Here is a 14,448-nt window from a genome sequence, read left to right as displayed (position 1 = left end):
TGCCTAATAAGCCAAGTTTTACTGAATTAATATATTTTCTCTAATTTTTTTCTTATGAAATGATAAAGCTACCCATTTCATTATGTATGAGGTCAATTTTTTTTTATTGGAGTTAAAATTAACGTAGATATATGACCGAACCTAACCAACCCTACCTAACCTAACCTAACCTATCTTTATAGGTTAGGTTAGGTTAGGTAGCCGAAAACGTTAGGTTAGGTTAGGTTAGGTAGGTTAGGTAGTCGAAAAAACATTAATTCATGAAAACTAGGCTTATTAGGCAAATCGGGCCTTGCATAGTAGGCTGAGAAGTGCGTTCTGGCTACTAGGTACGACATATATATATATATATATATATATATATATATATATATATATATATATATATATATATATATATATATATATATATATCTATATATATATATGTCGTACCTAGTAGCCAGAACTCACTTCTCAGCCTACTATTCAAGGCCCGATTTGCCTAATAAGCCAAGTTTTCCTGAATTAATATATTTACTATAATTTTTTTCTTATGAAATGATAAAGCAACCCTTTTCTCTATGTATGAGGTCAATTTTTTTTTATTGGAGTTAAAATTAACGTAGATACATGACCGAACCTAACCAACCCTACCTAACCTAACCTAACCTATATTTATAGGTAAGGTTAGGTTAGGTAGCCAAAAAAAGCTAGGTTAGGTTAGGTTAGGTAGGTTAGGTAGACGAAAAAACATTAATTCATGAAAACTTGGCTTATTAGGCAAATCGGGCCTTGAATAGTAGGCTGAGAAGTGCGTTCTGGCTATTAGGTACGACATATATATATATATATATATATATATATATATATATATATATATATATATATATATATATATATATATATATATATATATATATAAACAATCTTTGGACAACACCCACCAGTGGGACTCGAACCCAGAAAGCACAACTACCTTCCAGTAGCTGGCATAACTAGTATGCTTTAACCCACTACGCCATCAGACCTTACAAAAGAAGTAGATAGTTCGAGATATATATATCTCAAACATCTCTACCTCCCGAAGGCACCAGATGAGTGAGGGGTCAATCTGCAATTTTCGTCAAGCCACTGTCAATGTGAGAGAACTCGTGTCCAGCTTATAAGCCTATACTTGCATAAACCACAAGTGAAGATAAACAATCTTTGGACAACACCCACCAGTGGGACTCGAACCCAGAAAGCACAACTACCTTCCAGTAGCTGGCATAACTAGTATGCTTTAACCCACTACGCCATCAGACCTTACAAAAGAAGTAGATAGTTCGAGATATATATATCTCAAACATCTCTACCTCCCGAAGGCACCAGATGAGTGAGGGGTCAATCTGCAATTTTCGTCAAGCCACTGTCAATGTGAGAGAACTCGTGTCCAGCTTATAAGCCTATACTTGCATAAACCACAAGTGAAGATAAACAATCTTTGGACAACACCCACCAGTGGGACTCGAACCCAGAAAGCTTGTTTGACCCAAAGATTGTTTATCTTCACTTGTGGTTTATGCAAGTATAGGCTTATAAGCTGGACACGAGTTCTCTCACATTGACAGTGGCTTGACGAAAATTGCAGATTGACCCCTCACTCATCTGGTGCCTTCGGGAGGTAGAGATGTTTGAGATATATATATCTCGAACTATCTACTTCTTTTGTAAGGTCTGATGGCGTAGTGGGTTAAAGCATACTAGTTATGCCAGCTACTGGAAGGTAGTTGTGCTTTCTGGGTTCGAGTCCCACTGGTGGGTGTTGTCCAAAGATTGTTTATCTTCACTTGTGGTTTATGCAAGTATAGGCTTATATATATATATATATATATATATATATATATATATATATATATATATATATATATATATATATATATATGTCGTACCTAGTAGCCAGAACGCACTTCTCGGCCTACTATGCAAGGCCCGATTTGCCTAATAAGCCAAGTTTTCCTGAATTAATATATTTTCTCTAATTTTTTTCTTATGTTATGATAGAGCTACCCATTTCATTATGTATGAGGTCAATTTTTTTTTATTGGAGTTAAAATTAACGTAGATATATGACCGAACCTAACCAACCCTACCTAACCTAACCTAATCTATCTTTATAGGTTAGGTTAGGTTAGGTAGCCGAAAAAGTTAGGTTAGGTTAGGTTAGGTAGGTTAGGTAGTCGAAAAACAATTAATTCATGAAAACTTGGCTTATTAGGCAAATCGGGCCTTGCATAGTAGGCTGAGAAGTGCGTTCTGGCTACTAGGTACGACATATATATATATAAATATATATATATATATATATATATATATATATATATATATATATATATATGTCGTACCTAGTAGCCAGAACTCACTTCTCAGCCTACTATTCAAGGCCCGATTTGCCTAATAAGCCAAGTTTTTCTGAATTAATATATTTACTATAATTTTTTTCTTATGAAATGATAAAGCAACCCTTTTCTCTATGTATGAGGTCAATTTTTTTTTATTGGAGTTAAAATTAACGTAGATATATGACCGAACCTAACCAACCCTACCTAACCTAACCTAACCTATATTTATAGGTAAGGTTAGGTTAGGTTGCCAAAAAAAGCTAGGTTAGGTTAGGTTAGGTAGGTTAGGTAGACGAAAAAACATTAATTCATGAAAACTTGGCTTATTAGGCAAATCGGGCCTTGAATAGTAGGCTGAGAAGTGCGTTCTGGCTATTAGGTACGACATATATATATATATATATATATATATATATATATATATATGCAAACAAGCCTGAATGGTCCCCAGGACCATTCAGTTATATATATATATATATATATATATATATATATATATATATATATATATATATATATATATATATATATATATATATATATATATATATATATATATATATATGTCGTACCTAGTAGCCAGAACGCACTTCTCAGCTTACTATGCGAGGCCCGATTTGCCTAATAAGCCAAGTTTTCATGAATTAATGTTTTTTCGACTACCTAACCTACCTAACCTAACCTAACCTAACTTTTTCGGTTACCTAACCTAACCTAACCTATAAAGATAGGTTAGGTTAGGTTAGGTTAGGTAGGGTTGGTTAGGTTCGGTCATATATCTACGTTAATTTTAACTCCAATAAAAAAAAATTGACCTCATACATAATGAAATGGGTAGCTTTATCATGACATAAGAAAAAAATTAGAGAAAATATATTAATTCAGGAAAACTTGGCTTATTAGGCAAATCGGGCCTTGCATAGTAGGCCGAGAAGTGCGTTCTGGCTACTAGGTACGACATATATATATATATATATATATATATATATATATATATATATATATATATATATATATAATCGTTTGTTCTAGAATTGTTGAAGTATGAAGTACTTCATACTGAAGTACGGAAAGTATGTGTTAGTTTTGAGAGAGCAAGAGGAATATAGGTTCGTCATATTTTATAAGTTCGGTAAGAAAACTGGCAGGAATAATGAGAAATATTTACAAGAGACATAAGTAAGAGATCAGATGTGAAATAGGAAATCACCGAATTTTTCTGTTAGGAACTTGTGAAAAGGTGCACAGTGCATGGTTTGCATTATTCCCTGTAGATCTGTATCCATAATATACAGTTAATTTCAGGATAATACTGATTAATTTCAGAACATTGACAATTAGAGCAGGGAAAGAAGTGAAAGAAGAGGAGGAAGATTAGAAATAAATATTGTCCATGAGATCAGTGCTTGAAGAACCAACATCATAAAATTTGTTGGTTCGTATTTGTTAAAATTGAAATACTGCAGTATGTTATGATATCTGTCTGTCTCTACCCTCCTTGAGTCAATTCTCGTTATTAACAAGCATGTACAGTTTCCAAAGACCATTTCATTTAGGATGTATAATGCTAAGTACTGAGTAACTTAGGATGTATAATGCTAAGTACTGAGTAACGTAGGATGTATAATGCTAAGTACTGAGTAACGTAGGATGTATGATGCTAAGTGTTGCGTAACTTAACTCGCTGTTATTATATACACATTGAATGTTGAAGTCAGACATGATGTATATTTAACATAACGAAATGCAATGACGCTTCTCGCGTTTCATAACCTCGGAGGACCAATGGAAGGTGAACTGAGAGGTCGACGAGGCTACCCTGGGCTGTATCGGCAGTCGTCACTCATTGTCCAAACATCACAAGAAAAAATGATTAACCTCAGATTCCGCCCACTGAGAGCTTTCCACTATACTGAATTCCAAGAGACGGTCCGAAAGAAGAGTTAGAGCAGCCGCGATCTTTATTCGCTCAAGAATGGCACATGAGAGACTTTCCTCAAGCGTAGCCTTGGTCCATTGTTGCAGTTGTTCAGAAAGAAAGCGGTCAAGAATGAAAGAATGTTTGACCATCTTTAGTTGTCTGGAAGAACCCAAAGATATTTGGCATGTTTATTCACCTGGGAAAAATAAAATGTTGAACAAATGATTCAGCAATTGATCGCCTCTTTCTTAGCATGTTTCCAGCTGCGTGAGCACCGAACAAACTGATTAAACAATGAAGAACTCTGAGTGACTAACGAGCCTCTGACCTATTCAGCTACATTTTATTTTGGAAATTCGTACTTTTCAAGAGACTAATCCAAAGGAACCTGTATGTTCAGACTCAACAACCACTAGGTTCTTTTTATCTTGGTTAGCATATCGGAAACAGTTCAGAACCCCCATCCTCACGACAAGTAAACTTATTACATATACGCTAGTTACGGAGCTAGTGGCTTGGGTCCAGGTCCCTGCATCATCCTTCCCTCGCACTCAACCAGACGTGCGGCTGAGAGCTGCCAAGTTTGGAATTAATACAATTTATCTTACATATAAGGGGTCAGACGACAGACGTTTTGTAACTAATGATTCAAACCTTGGTAGACCTTTTTCTTGACATAGTATTCATTATATTGTTTTATACGGAGATTCCCGGCAGTGCCCGGATCTCTGTGTCTCACTCTTCCTCCCTCCCAGCAAACACAAAACGTTTTCTGACGTTTGTATTTGGTCTCAGAAAGATGACACTGTAACTATTGATATAAACACGTCTTTTTAACGTATAAAATACGTTATTTTTGTCAATCAAATATGTAATTACCTAAGTGTAATTACCTAAGTGTAGTTACAGGATGAGAGCTACGCTCGTGGTGTCCCGTCTCCCAGCACTCTTTGTCATATAACGCTTTGTGTGTGTGTGCGTGCACTCACCTAATTGTACTCATCTAATTGTGCTTGCGGGGGTTGATCTCTGGCTCTTTGGTCCCGCCTCTCAACTGTCAATCAACTGATGTACAGATTCCTGAGCCTACTGGGCTCCATCATACCTACATTTGAAACTGTATATGGAGTCAGCCTCCACCACATCACTGCCTAATGCATTCCACCTGTTAACTGCTCTGACACTGAAAAAGTTCTTTCTAACGTCCCTTTGGCTCATTTGATGGAAGACATGATGGAATACATCACGCAGAAGTGAAAGGAGGCAGCTGACGAGGATATTCCGGTCTAAAAGGAACAAAAAATAAATGCAGATGAAAAACCCATGCTTTAAACTGAGATGTAAGCTAGCAAAGCAACTAAGTAAAAGGGCGTGGAGAAACTATAGAAATAACAGGACACTTGAGAGGGGATAAAGGATACCAGAATGCCAGGAATGAATACGTCAGGGTGAGAAGAGCGGCAGAAGGGCAATACGAAAACGACATAGCAAGGAAGGCAAAGACTCAACCTAAATTGCTGCACAGCCACATCAGGAGAGAAACAACAATGAAGGAACAGATAATGAAACTGAGGATAGCGGCAGACAGATTCACTACAAACGAGAAGGAAGTGTGCGAGGAATTCAAAAAGAAATTCCAGGTGGTCTTCACATTAGAGAAAGGAGAACTTCCAGAGATATGCGAAGGAATAGTCAATCAGGCACCACAAGAGGAGATTGAGATTACCAGTGGGAATGTAAGGAAGCTTTGCTACAGTTGGATGTGACAAAGGCTATAGACCCGGATGGAATATCACCATGGATATTAAAAAAAAAGGAGCAGAAGGACTGTGCCTGCCAGTTTCCATAATGTATAACAAATCACTGGTGAACTGCCAAATATTTGGAAGACGGCAAATGTAGTCCCAATATACAAGGAAGGGATAGACTGGAGGCCCTGAACTACAGACCAGTGTCCGTAACGTGCATACCATGCAAGTTAACGGAGAAGATTGTGCGAAAAAAGCTAGTGGAACATCTGGAGCGAAGGAACTTTGTGACTCAACACCAACATGGGTTCAAGGTTGGCAAGTCATACCTCACAGGATTAGTTGAATTCTACGATCAGGCAACACAATTCAGGCAAGAAAGAGAGGGGTGGGCAGACTGTATATTTTTGGATTGTTTGGATCCTTTGACACAGCGCCACACAAGAGACTAGTGAAAAAGCTGGAAATGCAGGCAGGAGTGAAAGGGAAGGTACTCCATTGGATAAGGGAGTACCTAACAGAAGACAGCGAGTCACTGAGGGGTGAGGCCTCAGATTCCAGTGGGCGAGGCCACTGGAAGACCGAAGAGTAAGGGGGAGACATGATCACTAGCTACAAAATTCTCAGAGGAATTGACAGGATAGATAAAGATAAACTGTTTAACACGGGTGATACGCGAACAAGGGAACACAGGTGGAAACTGAGTATCCAAATGAGCCACAGGGACGTTAGAAAGAACTTTTTCAGTGTCAGAGTAGTTAACAGATGGAATGTATTAGGCACTGATGTGGGTGAAGGCTGACTTCATACACCGTTTCAAATGTGATAGAGCCCAGTGGGGTCAGGAATCTGTAAACCAGATAATGGACAGTAGAGAGGCGAGACCAAAGAGCCAGAGCTCAACCCCCGTTAACACAAATAGATGAGTACAACTAGGTGAGTACACACACACAGACACACACACACACACACACACACACTCAACTTCCTGTTGATTGACGGTTGCGAGGCGGGACCAAAGAGCCAGAGCTCAGCCCCCGCAAACACAACTAGGTGAGTAAAACTAGGTGAGTACTCACACACACACACACACACATGATCATGATCACTACATTCAAGATTCTCAAGGGAATTGATAGGGTAGATAAAGACAGGCTATTTAACACAAGGGGAACACGCACTAGGGGACACAGGTGGAAACTGAGTGCCCAAATGAGCCACAGAGATATTAGAAAGAACTTTTTTAGTGTCAGAGTGGTTGACAAATAAAATGCATTACGAAGTGATATGGTGGAGGCTGACTCCATACATAGTTTCAAGTGTAGATATGATAGAGCCCAATAGGCTCAGGAATCTGTACACCTGTTGATTGACGGTTGAGAGGCGGGACCAAAGAGCCAGAGCTCAACCCCCGCAAACACAACTTGGTGAGTACAACTAGGTGAGTACACACACACACACACACACACACACACACACACACACACACACACACACACACACACACACAGGGGGGCTTCGTAGCCTGGTGGATAGCACGCAGGACTCGTAATTCTGTGGCGCGGGTTCGATTCCTGCACGAGGCAGAAACAAATAGGCTAAGTTTCTTTCACCCTGAATACCCCTGTTACCTTGCAGTAAATAGGTACCTGGGAGTTAGTCAGCTGTCACGGGCTGCTTCCTGGGGTGTGTATGTGGGGAAAAAAAGTAGTTAACACTTGAGAGGCGGGCCGAAAGAGCAAAGCTCAACCCCCGCAAACACAACTAGGTGAATACAACTAGGTGAATACACACACTCTGCGCAACAGCCTCTGTCAGGTCAGCATCAGGGTCAGAGTGAAAGCCAGCTGACTATCAGTTGTTCATATTGTGTAAGAATCATTTGGGTCATCATCAACAGGGAAGACTTCGTCCCTGGAACACTTACATTTCCCACATAAATAAGCATCCGAACTCACTTACATTCGGTCCGGATTCATACCAAGGGCTTTGTGGTGAACACACTTAGTTTATACAGTGTCCAGGGCGTGTGTTGCTGTTTTCTGTTCATGTTGCGTGTGACTATTGCGTTACTGAAAGTGAATCACGAGAAGGTAACAGAAGAGCTGGTTCTCCAGATACAGTTGCTGGGAAGGTCTGTGGGGTGCGGGAGGTTTGGAGGTCGCTTATAAAAGTCAATGAAACGACAGAATTGAGAGGCAGGAGGGGAGAGGTGCTCGATGTGGGGATATAACCATTCAATAGGCCAATGTGAGGGTTACCAGCCACTGTACCTCGGCCTGCACTCACTGCCAAACTCTGCGCGTAAATACGCCTGTGTGGGACTAGCATTGTTTCTGGTGGTGAAAATTTGATTGCAGCGAGCTTGCGGCTGCATTCAAACTTGCCCTGTTGTGTCCGCTCCTATTCGTCTAGTGCTGACTCTTGCATGTGTTTGGAGTGAGTGCCTAAATTTTAGATTGCTTTTTGTATTACAAAAAAATAATATTAGATTTCGTTACAAGTTTAAATAAAACGTTTAAACAAAACAAAACAAATATTATTATTATTAATTAATCTTTACAAATCGGGCAGTCTAACAGACGTTCACTTACGACCAAGACTTGCATATTAATATTGGGATTATGTGTTCGGATACATAGAGAAAAGTTGTTACAGACGTCTCGGGGATACCTCAAAATAGCTGGTAGCCGGAGCTCGGGGAGAAAAGGTTTCCAGAGTAAAGTGAAAACCCGAAGTGAACAAAGAACAGGAGTGAGGAACGCAGTAAATCGATAAGAGAAAAACCTGAAGAACGGAGAAGAGTGAAAGGAACACGAGAAACACCTGAACGACCCTCAATATTGTTCTGATGCCAGCGTCCTGCACATGTGTGGTCAGCGGCCTGCACATGCGTGGTCAGCGGCCTGCACATGTGTGGTCAGCGGACTGCACATGTGTGGTCAGCGGCCTTCACATGTGTGGTCAGCGGCCTGCACATGTGTGGTCAGCGTCCTGCACATGTGTGGTCAGCGTCCTGCATATGTGTGGTCAGCGGCCTTCACATGTGTGGTCAGCGTCCTGCACATGTGTGGTCAGCGGCCTGCACATGTGTGGTCAGCGTCCTGCACATGTGTGGTCAGCGTCCTGCACATGTGTGGTCAGCGGCCTGCACATGTGTGGTCAGCGGCCTGCACATGTGTGGTCAGCGGCCTGCACATGTGTGGTCAGCGGCCTTCACATGTGTGGTCAGCGGCCTGCACATGTGTGGTCAGCGGCCTGCACATGTGTGGTCAGCGGCCTGCACATGTGTGGTCTGCAGCCTGCACATGTATGGTCAGCGGCCTGCACATGTGTGGCCAGCAGCCTGCACTTGTGTGTTTCCAGCAGCTTGAACATGTGTGGTCAGCGGCCTGCACATGTGTGGTCAGCGGCCTTGACATGTGTGGTCAGCGGCCTGCACATGTGTGGTCAGCGGCCTTCACATGTGTGGTCAGCGGCCTGCACATGTGTGGTCCGCGGCCTGCACATGTGTGGCCAGCAGCCTGCACATGTGTAGTCAACAGCCTGCACATGTGTTGCCAGCAGCCTGAACATGTGTGGTCAGCAGCCTGCACATGTGTAGCAAGCAGCCTGCACATGTGCGGCCAGCAGCCTGCACATGTGTGGTCAGCAGGCTGCACATGTGTGGCAAGCAGCCTGCACATGTGTGGCCAGCAGCCTGCACATGTGTGGCCAGCAGCCTGCACATGCGTGGTCAGCGGCCTGCACATGTGTGGCCAGCAGCCTGCACATGTATGGTCAGCGGCCTGCATATGTGTGGTCAGCGGCCTGCACATGTGTAGTCAGCAGCCTGCACATGTGCGGCCAGCAGCATGCACGTGTGTGACCAGCAGCCTGCACATGTGTGGTCAGCAGGCTGCACATGTGTGGTCAGCAGCCTGCACATGTGTGGTCAGCAGCCTGCACATGTGTGGTCAGCGGCCTGCATATGTGTGGTCAGCGGCCTGCATATGTGTGGTCAGCGCCCTGCACATGTGTGGTCAGCGGCCTGCACATGTGTGGTCAGCGGCCTGCACATGTGTGGTCAGCGGCCTGCACATGTGTGGTCAGCGGCCTGCACATGTATGGTCAGCGTCCTGCACATGTGTGGTCAGCGGCCTGCACATGTGTGGTCAGCGGCCTGCACATGTGTGGTCAGCGGCCTGCACATGTGTGGTCAGCGGCCGTCACATGTAAAGTTAGTACATACTTCACATGTTCAACACATGCACTGTCATCAACCAACACATGCACAGCCATCAACCAACTTATGCGCAGTCATCAATCAACACATGCACAGTAATCAACCAACACATGCACAATCATTAATAAACACGTGCACAGTCATCAACCAACACATGCACAGCCATCAACCAACACATGCACAGCCATCAACCAACACATGCACAGTCATCAACTAACACATGCACAGTCATCATCATGTATATATAGGGCTACCTAGCCCACTACATTTCAGATTACTCCTGAGTGCTCTACTGAATAGACCTGTTGACATATCTTGGTATGGTAACAGAGTTATTCACTCTGGTTCACAGTATTCCCGCACCATATTTTATTTGCACATTAACGTAACGTACGTTTGATTGTTCATCTTATTTGTTTTGCACACTTTGTATTAGAGCCAAGCCTGGATATTATTTTATGTTTTGTAATTTGTTTAACTTCAGTTTTTTTTTTTAAAGTAAAGCATTTTTAATTTTTTTTTCCCTCTATCTTATCCTACAGTTAACTCACTGTGAAGACAACATGCAGTTTAACTTGTTTTTTCCTTTTTTTACTAGTGTTTTTGTTGTATGTGACTGGCATTCCATCTGCCTAGAGAGACTTCAATACTATCTATTTTTCTCATCACACACTCTACACCACTCATTCATAACGCTCTACACTACATCATATCAGAGTCGCGGTAGTACAGTTGTGTTCGTTCTTGACTCAACATCAAGAATTCCGGATTCAGGTCCCGGGCGGGACAGAAATAATTGGGCGCATTTCCTATCACCTAATGCTCCTGTCCACCTAGCATTAAATAAGGTATCCAGGAGTTAGTCAACTTGTTGTGAGGTTGCATCCTTGGGAGGGTCAGTAATTGGACCCTGGGGGAAGGAGGGGACCTCAATAAAAGCCTAACATGTACTGAATGTGTAACGTGGCTACTTGTCCCCCGACACATTAAATTATTAATTATTATACCCAATCAAATTCAATCATATGTATGTCTGACTTGCACTTGAAACAATGACGTGATCCGTCTGTTGTGTTGCCAGGTAAATCATTTTCTTCCATCCACAACCTGTTCTTAAACCAGTATTTACACAGGTCTTTTCTGAACTTAATCATATCCATAAGAACCTTAAAATAACGGAAGCTGTTAAACCAAAGATTGTTCTAATCAATAACCCCTTTATCCAAGAGTAATTTTATGTATTTCTTCTCAGCCTTTATACAGGCTGAGAAGAAATAGGTCATTTATATTTATTGGGCTCAATGTCATCTGAGTGGCTCAAACTACCCTCTGTTCTATCTGAGTAACTCAAGCTACTCCTTGTTACATATGAGTGGCTCAAGGTACTTCTTGGGTCATCTGAGTAACTCAATCCCCCTCTGAGTGACTCGTGCAATATTTGAGCAACTCATCTGAGTGGCTCCTGCAGTATTCTGGGTCGTCTGAGAGACTTCAAGCTTTTCTCTCCGCCCGCCATCACATCAAGATTCCATCCAGAGAGAAACGCTACTGCCTTTGCCAATGTTGATGTTGATGCCGTAGTTGTTTATTCTGCCAGTGCTTCTTTTAAGCCGAGGGTGGATTTGTAGTGCCAGTTGCTGCAGCTACTGGCACTGGAAGAGATATTCTTCGAATTTAGATAATACAGTTTACAAATCCACAGGATCCGTGATGAGGGTTCGAACCTATGCGCTGTGTGTTCTCAATGCACGCTCTAGTCTAGTTTTATCCACCATGTCGTGGCGCAGTCGACTAGGGGCTTGCATTGGGAACACCTATCGCATAGGTTCGAACTCTCATCACGGCTCCTGTGGATTTATTCTTTGATATATCACGTTATGTGATTTCTCTGCATACAGTTTACTTTGTGGCATTACAAGTACGTGGTTTAATCTCAGCCGGTAAATAAGATATATTTTTGTTATAATTTCCAAGTCCAGTCGGGGCCAGGTGTGTCTGATGATTATCTAATACCTGCTTGATACCTGCTTGGTGGGGTTCTGGGAGTTCTTCTACTCCCCAAGCCCGGCCCGAGGCCAGGCTCGACTTGTGAGAGTTTGGTCCACCAGGCTCTTGCTTGGAGCGGCCCACAGGGCCACATACCCACCATAGCATGGCTGTTCCGGAACTTCTCTTAGAAACCAGTCCAGTTTTCTCTTGAAGATGTCCACGGTTGTTCCGGCAATAATTCTTATAGTCGCTGGGAGGACGTTGAACAACCGCGGATCTCTGATGTTTATACAGTGCTCTCTGATTGTGCCTATGGCACCTCTGCTCTTCATTGGTTCAATCTTGCATTTTCTTCCATATTGTTCACTCCAGTACGTTGTTATTTTACTGTGTAGATTTAGGACCTGGCTCTCTAGTATTTTCCATGTGTATATTATTTGGTATCTCTCTCGTCTCCTTTCTAGAGAGTACATTTGGAGAGCTTTGAGACGATCCCAATAATTTAGGTGTTTTATCTCGTCTATGCGTGCCGTATATGTTCTCTGTATTCCCTCTATTTCAGCACTCTCTCCTGCTCTGAATGGTGAAGTGAGTACTGAGCAGTACTCGAGACGGGACAACACAAGTGACTTATAGAGTACAACCATTGTGATGGGATCCCTGGATTTGAAAGTTCTCGTAATCCATCCGATCATTTTTCTGGCTGACGCAATATTTGCTTGGTTATGCTCTCTAAACGTCAGATCGTCGGACATCATTATTCACAAATCCTTGACATGCTGTTTTTCTACTATGGGAAGATTCGATTGTCTTTTGTACCCTGTATTATGTTTCAGATCCTCATTTTTGCCGTGCCTGAGTACCTGAAATTTATCACTGTTAAACATCATGTTATTTTCTGCTGCCCAATCGAAAACTTTGTTGACATCTGCTTGTAGTTTTTCAATGTCTTCAGCAGAGGTAATTTTCATGCTGATTTTTGTGTCATCTGCAAAGACGACACGAAGCTGTGACGTGTATTTTTGTCTATATCAGATATGACAATAAGGAACAGTAGCGATGCAAGGACTGTACCTTGAGGTACAGAGCTTTTAGCATCGCTTGGACTCGATTTTATCTGATTGACTGTTACTCTTTGTGTTCTGTTCGACAGGAAATTCAGTATCCAGCGTCCTACTTTTCCAGTTATTCCCATTGACCTCATTTTGTGAGCTATCACCCCATGGTTACATTTGTCGAACGCCTTTGCAAAGTCTGTGTATACAACATCTGCATTTTGCTTTTCTTCTAGGGCTTCTGTGATTTTGTCATAGTGATTGAGTAACTGTGACAGACAGAATCTTCCCGCTCTAAATCCATGTTGTCCTGGGTTGTGCAATTCATTGTTTTCCATGAAACTAGAAATTTTATTCCTAATCACTCTTTCAAACACTTTTATTATGTGTGATGTTAGTGCAACTGGCCTATATTTTTTTGCCAAGGCTTTACTCTCCACCTTGTGCAACTGAGCTATATCTGTAGATTTAAGTGCTGCTGGTATCTCCCCTGTATCCAGGCTCTTTCTCCATAGTACGCTGAGTGCTCTCGCTACTGGTACTTTACATTTCTCTTTGTTGTCCTCTGTGTACGTACCTTCATTTGTAATTAACGGTCCAATACTGGTCGAGGTTTTTGATTTTGATTTTGCGTATGTGAAAAAATATTTCGGATTTTTCCTTATCTCTTGTATAGCTTTTTGTTCCAATTCCATTTCCTCAGGCTCATATGATCTCTTCAACGTTTGTTCTATTTCTTCGATCTCCCTGCTTAGCTTTATTTTCCTTGCTTGTGATAGTTGTGTCTGCCGAAGCATTTCCGTTATTTTTTTCCTTCTCCTGTACAGTCGTCTGCGTTCTCTTTCTAGAGTGCTCCTCTTTCTGCCCCTCCTCACAGGCACATGCTTGAAGCAGACCTTGTAAGCTTCAGCTGTCAGTTGAGCTATTCCCTGTGTGGGAGTTTTGTCGCTTAAGACCGTCTCCCATTGAATGGTTGCAAGGTCTACATTTATTTTTTCCCAGTCGATCCTCTTATTGTTGAAATTGAATTGATTGAATATTCCTTCTCCCTTGTTGGGTCTCTTAGACCTACTACCGTTATTTATGCTAGTTCGCACTTCAATGAGCTTATGGTATGAGTATGAAGTATCTGAGATTGTGATGTCTC

The sequence above is a fragment of the Procambarus clarkii genome, chromosome 25 (genome assembly GCF_040958095.1).
Source record: "Procambarus clarkii isolate CNS0578487 chromosome 25, FALCON_Pclarkii_2.0, whole genome shotgun sequence".
NCBI lineage: Eukaryota > Metazoa > Arthropoda > Malacostraca > Decapoda > Cambaridae > Procambarus > Procambarus clarkii.
The sequence above is the reverse complement of the archived record's forward strand: the minus strand, read 5'-3'. Positions refer to the sequence as shown.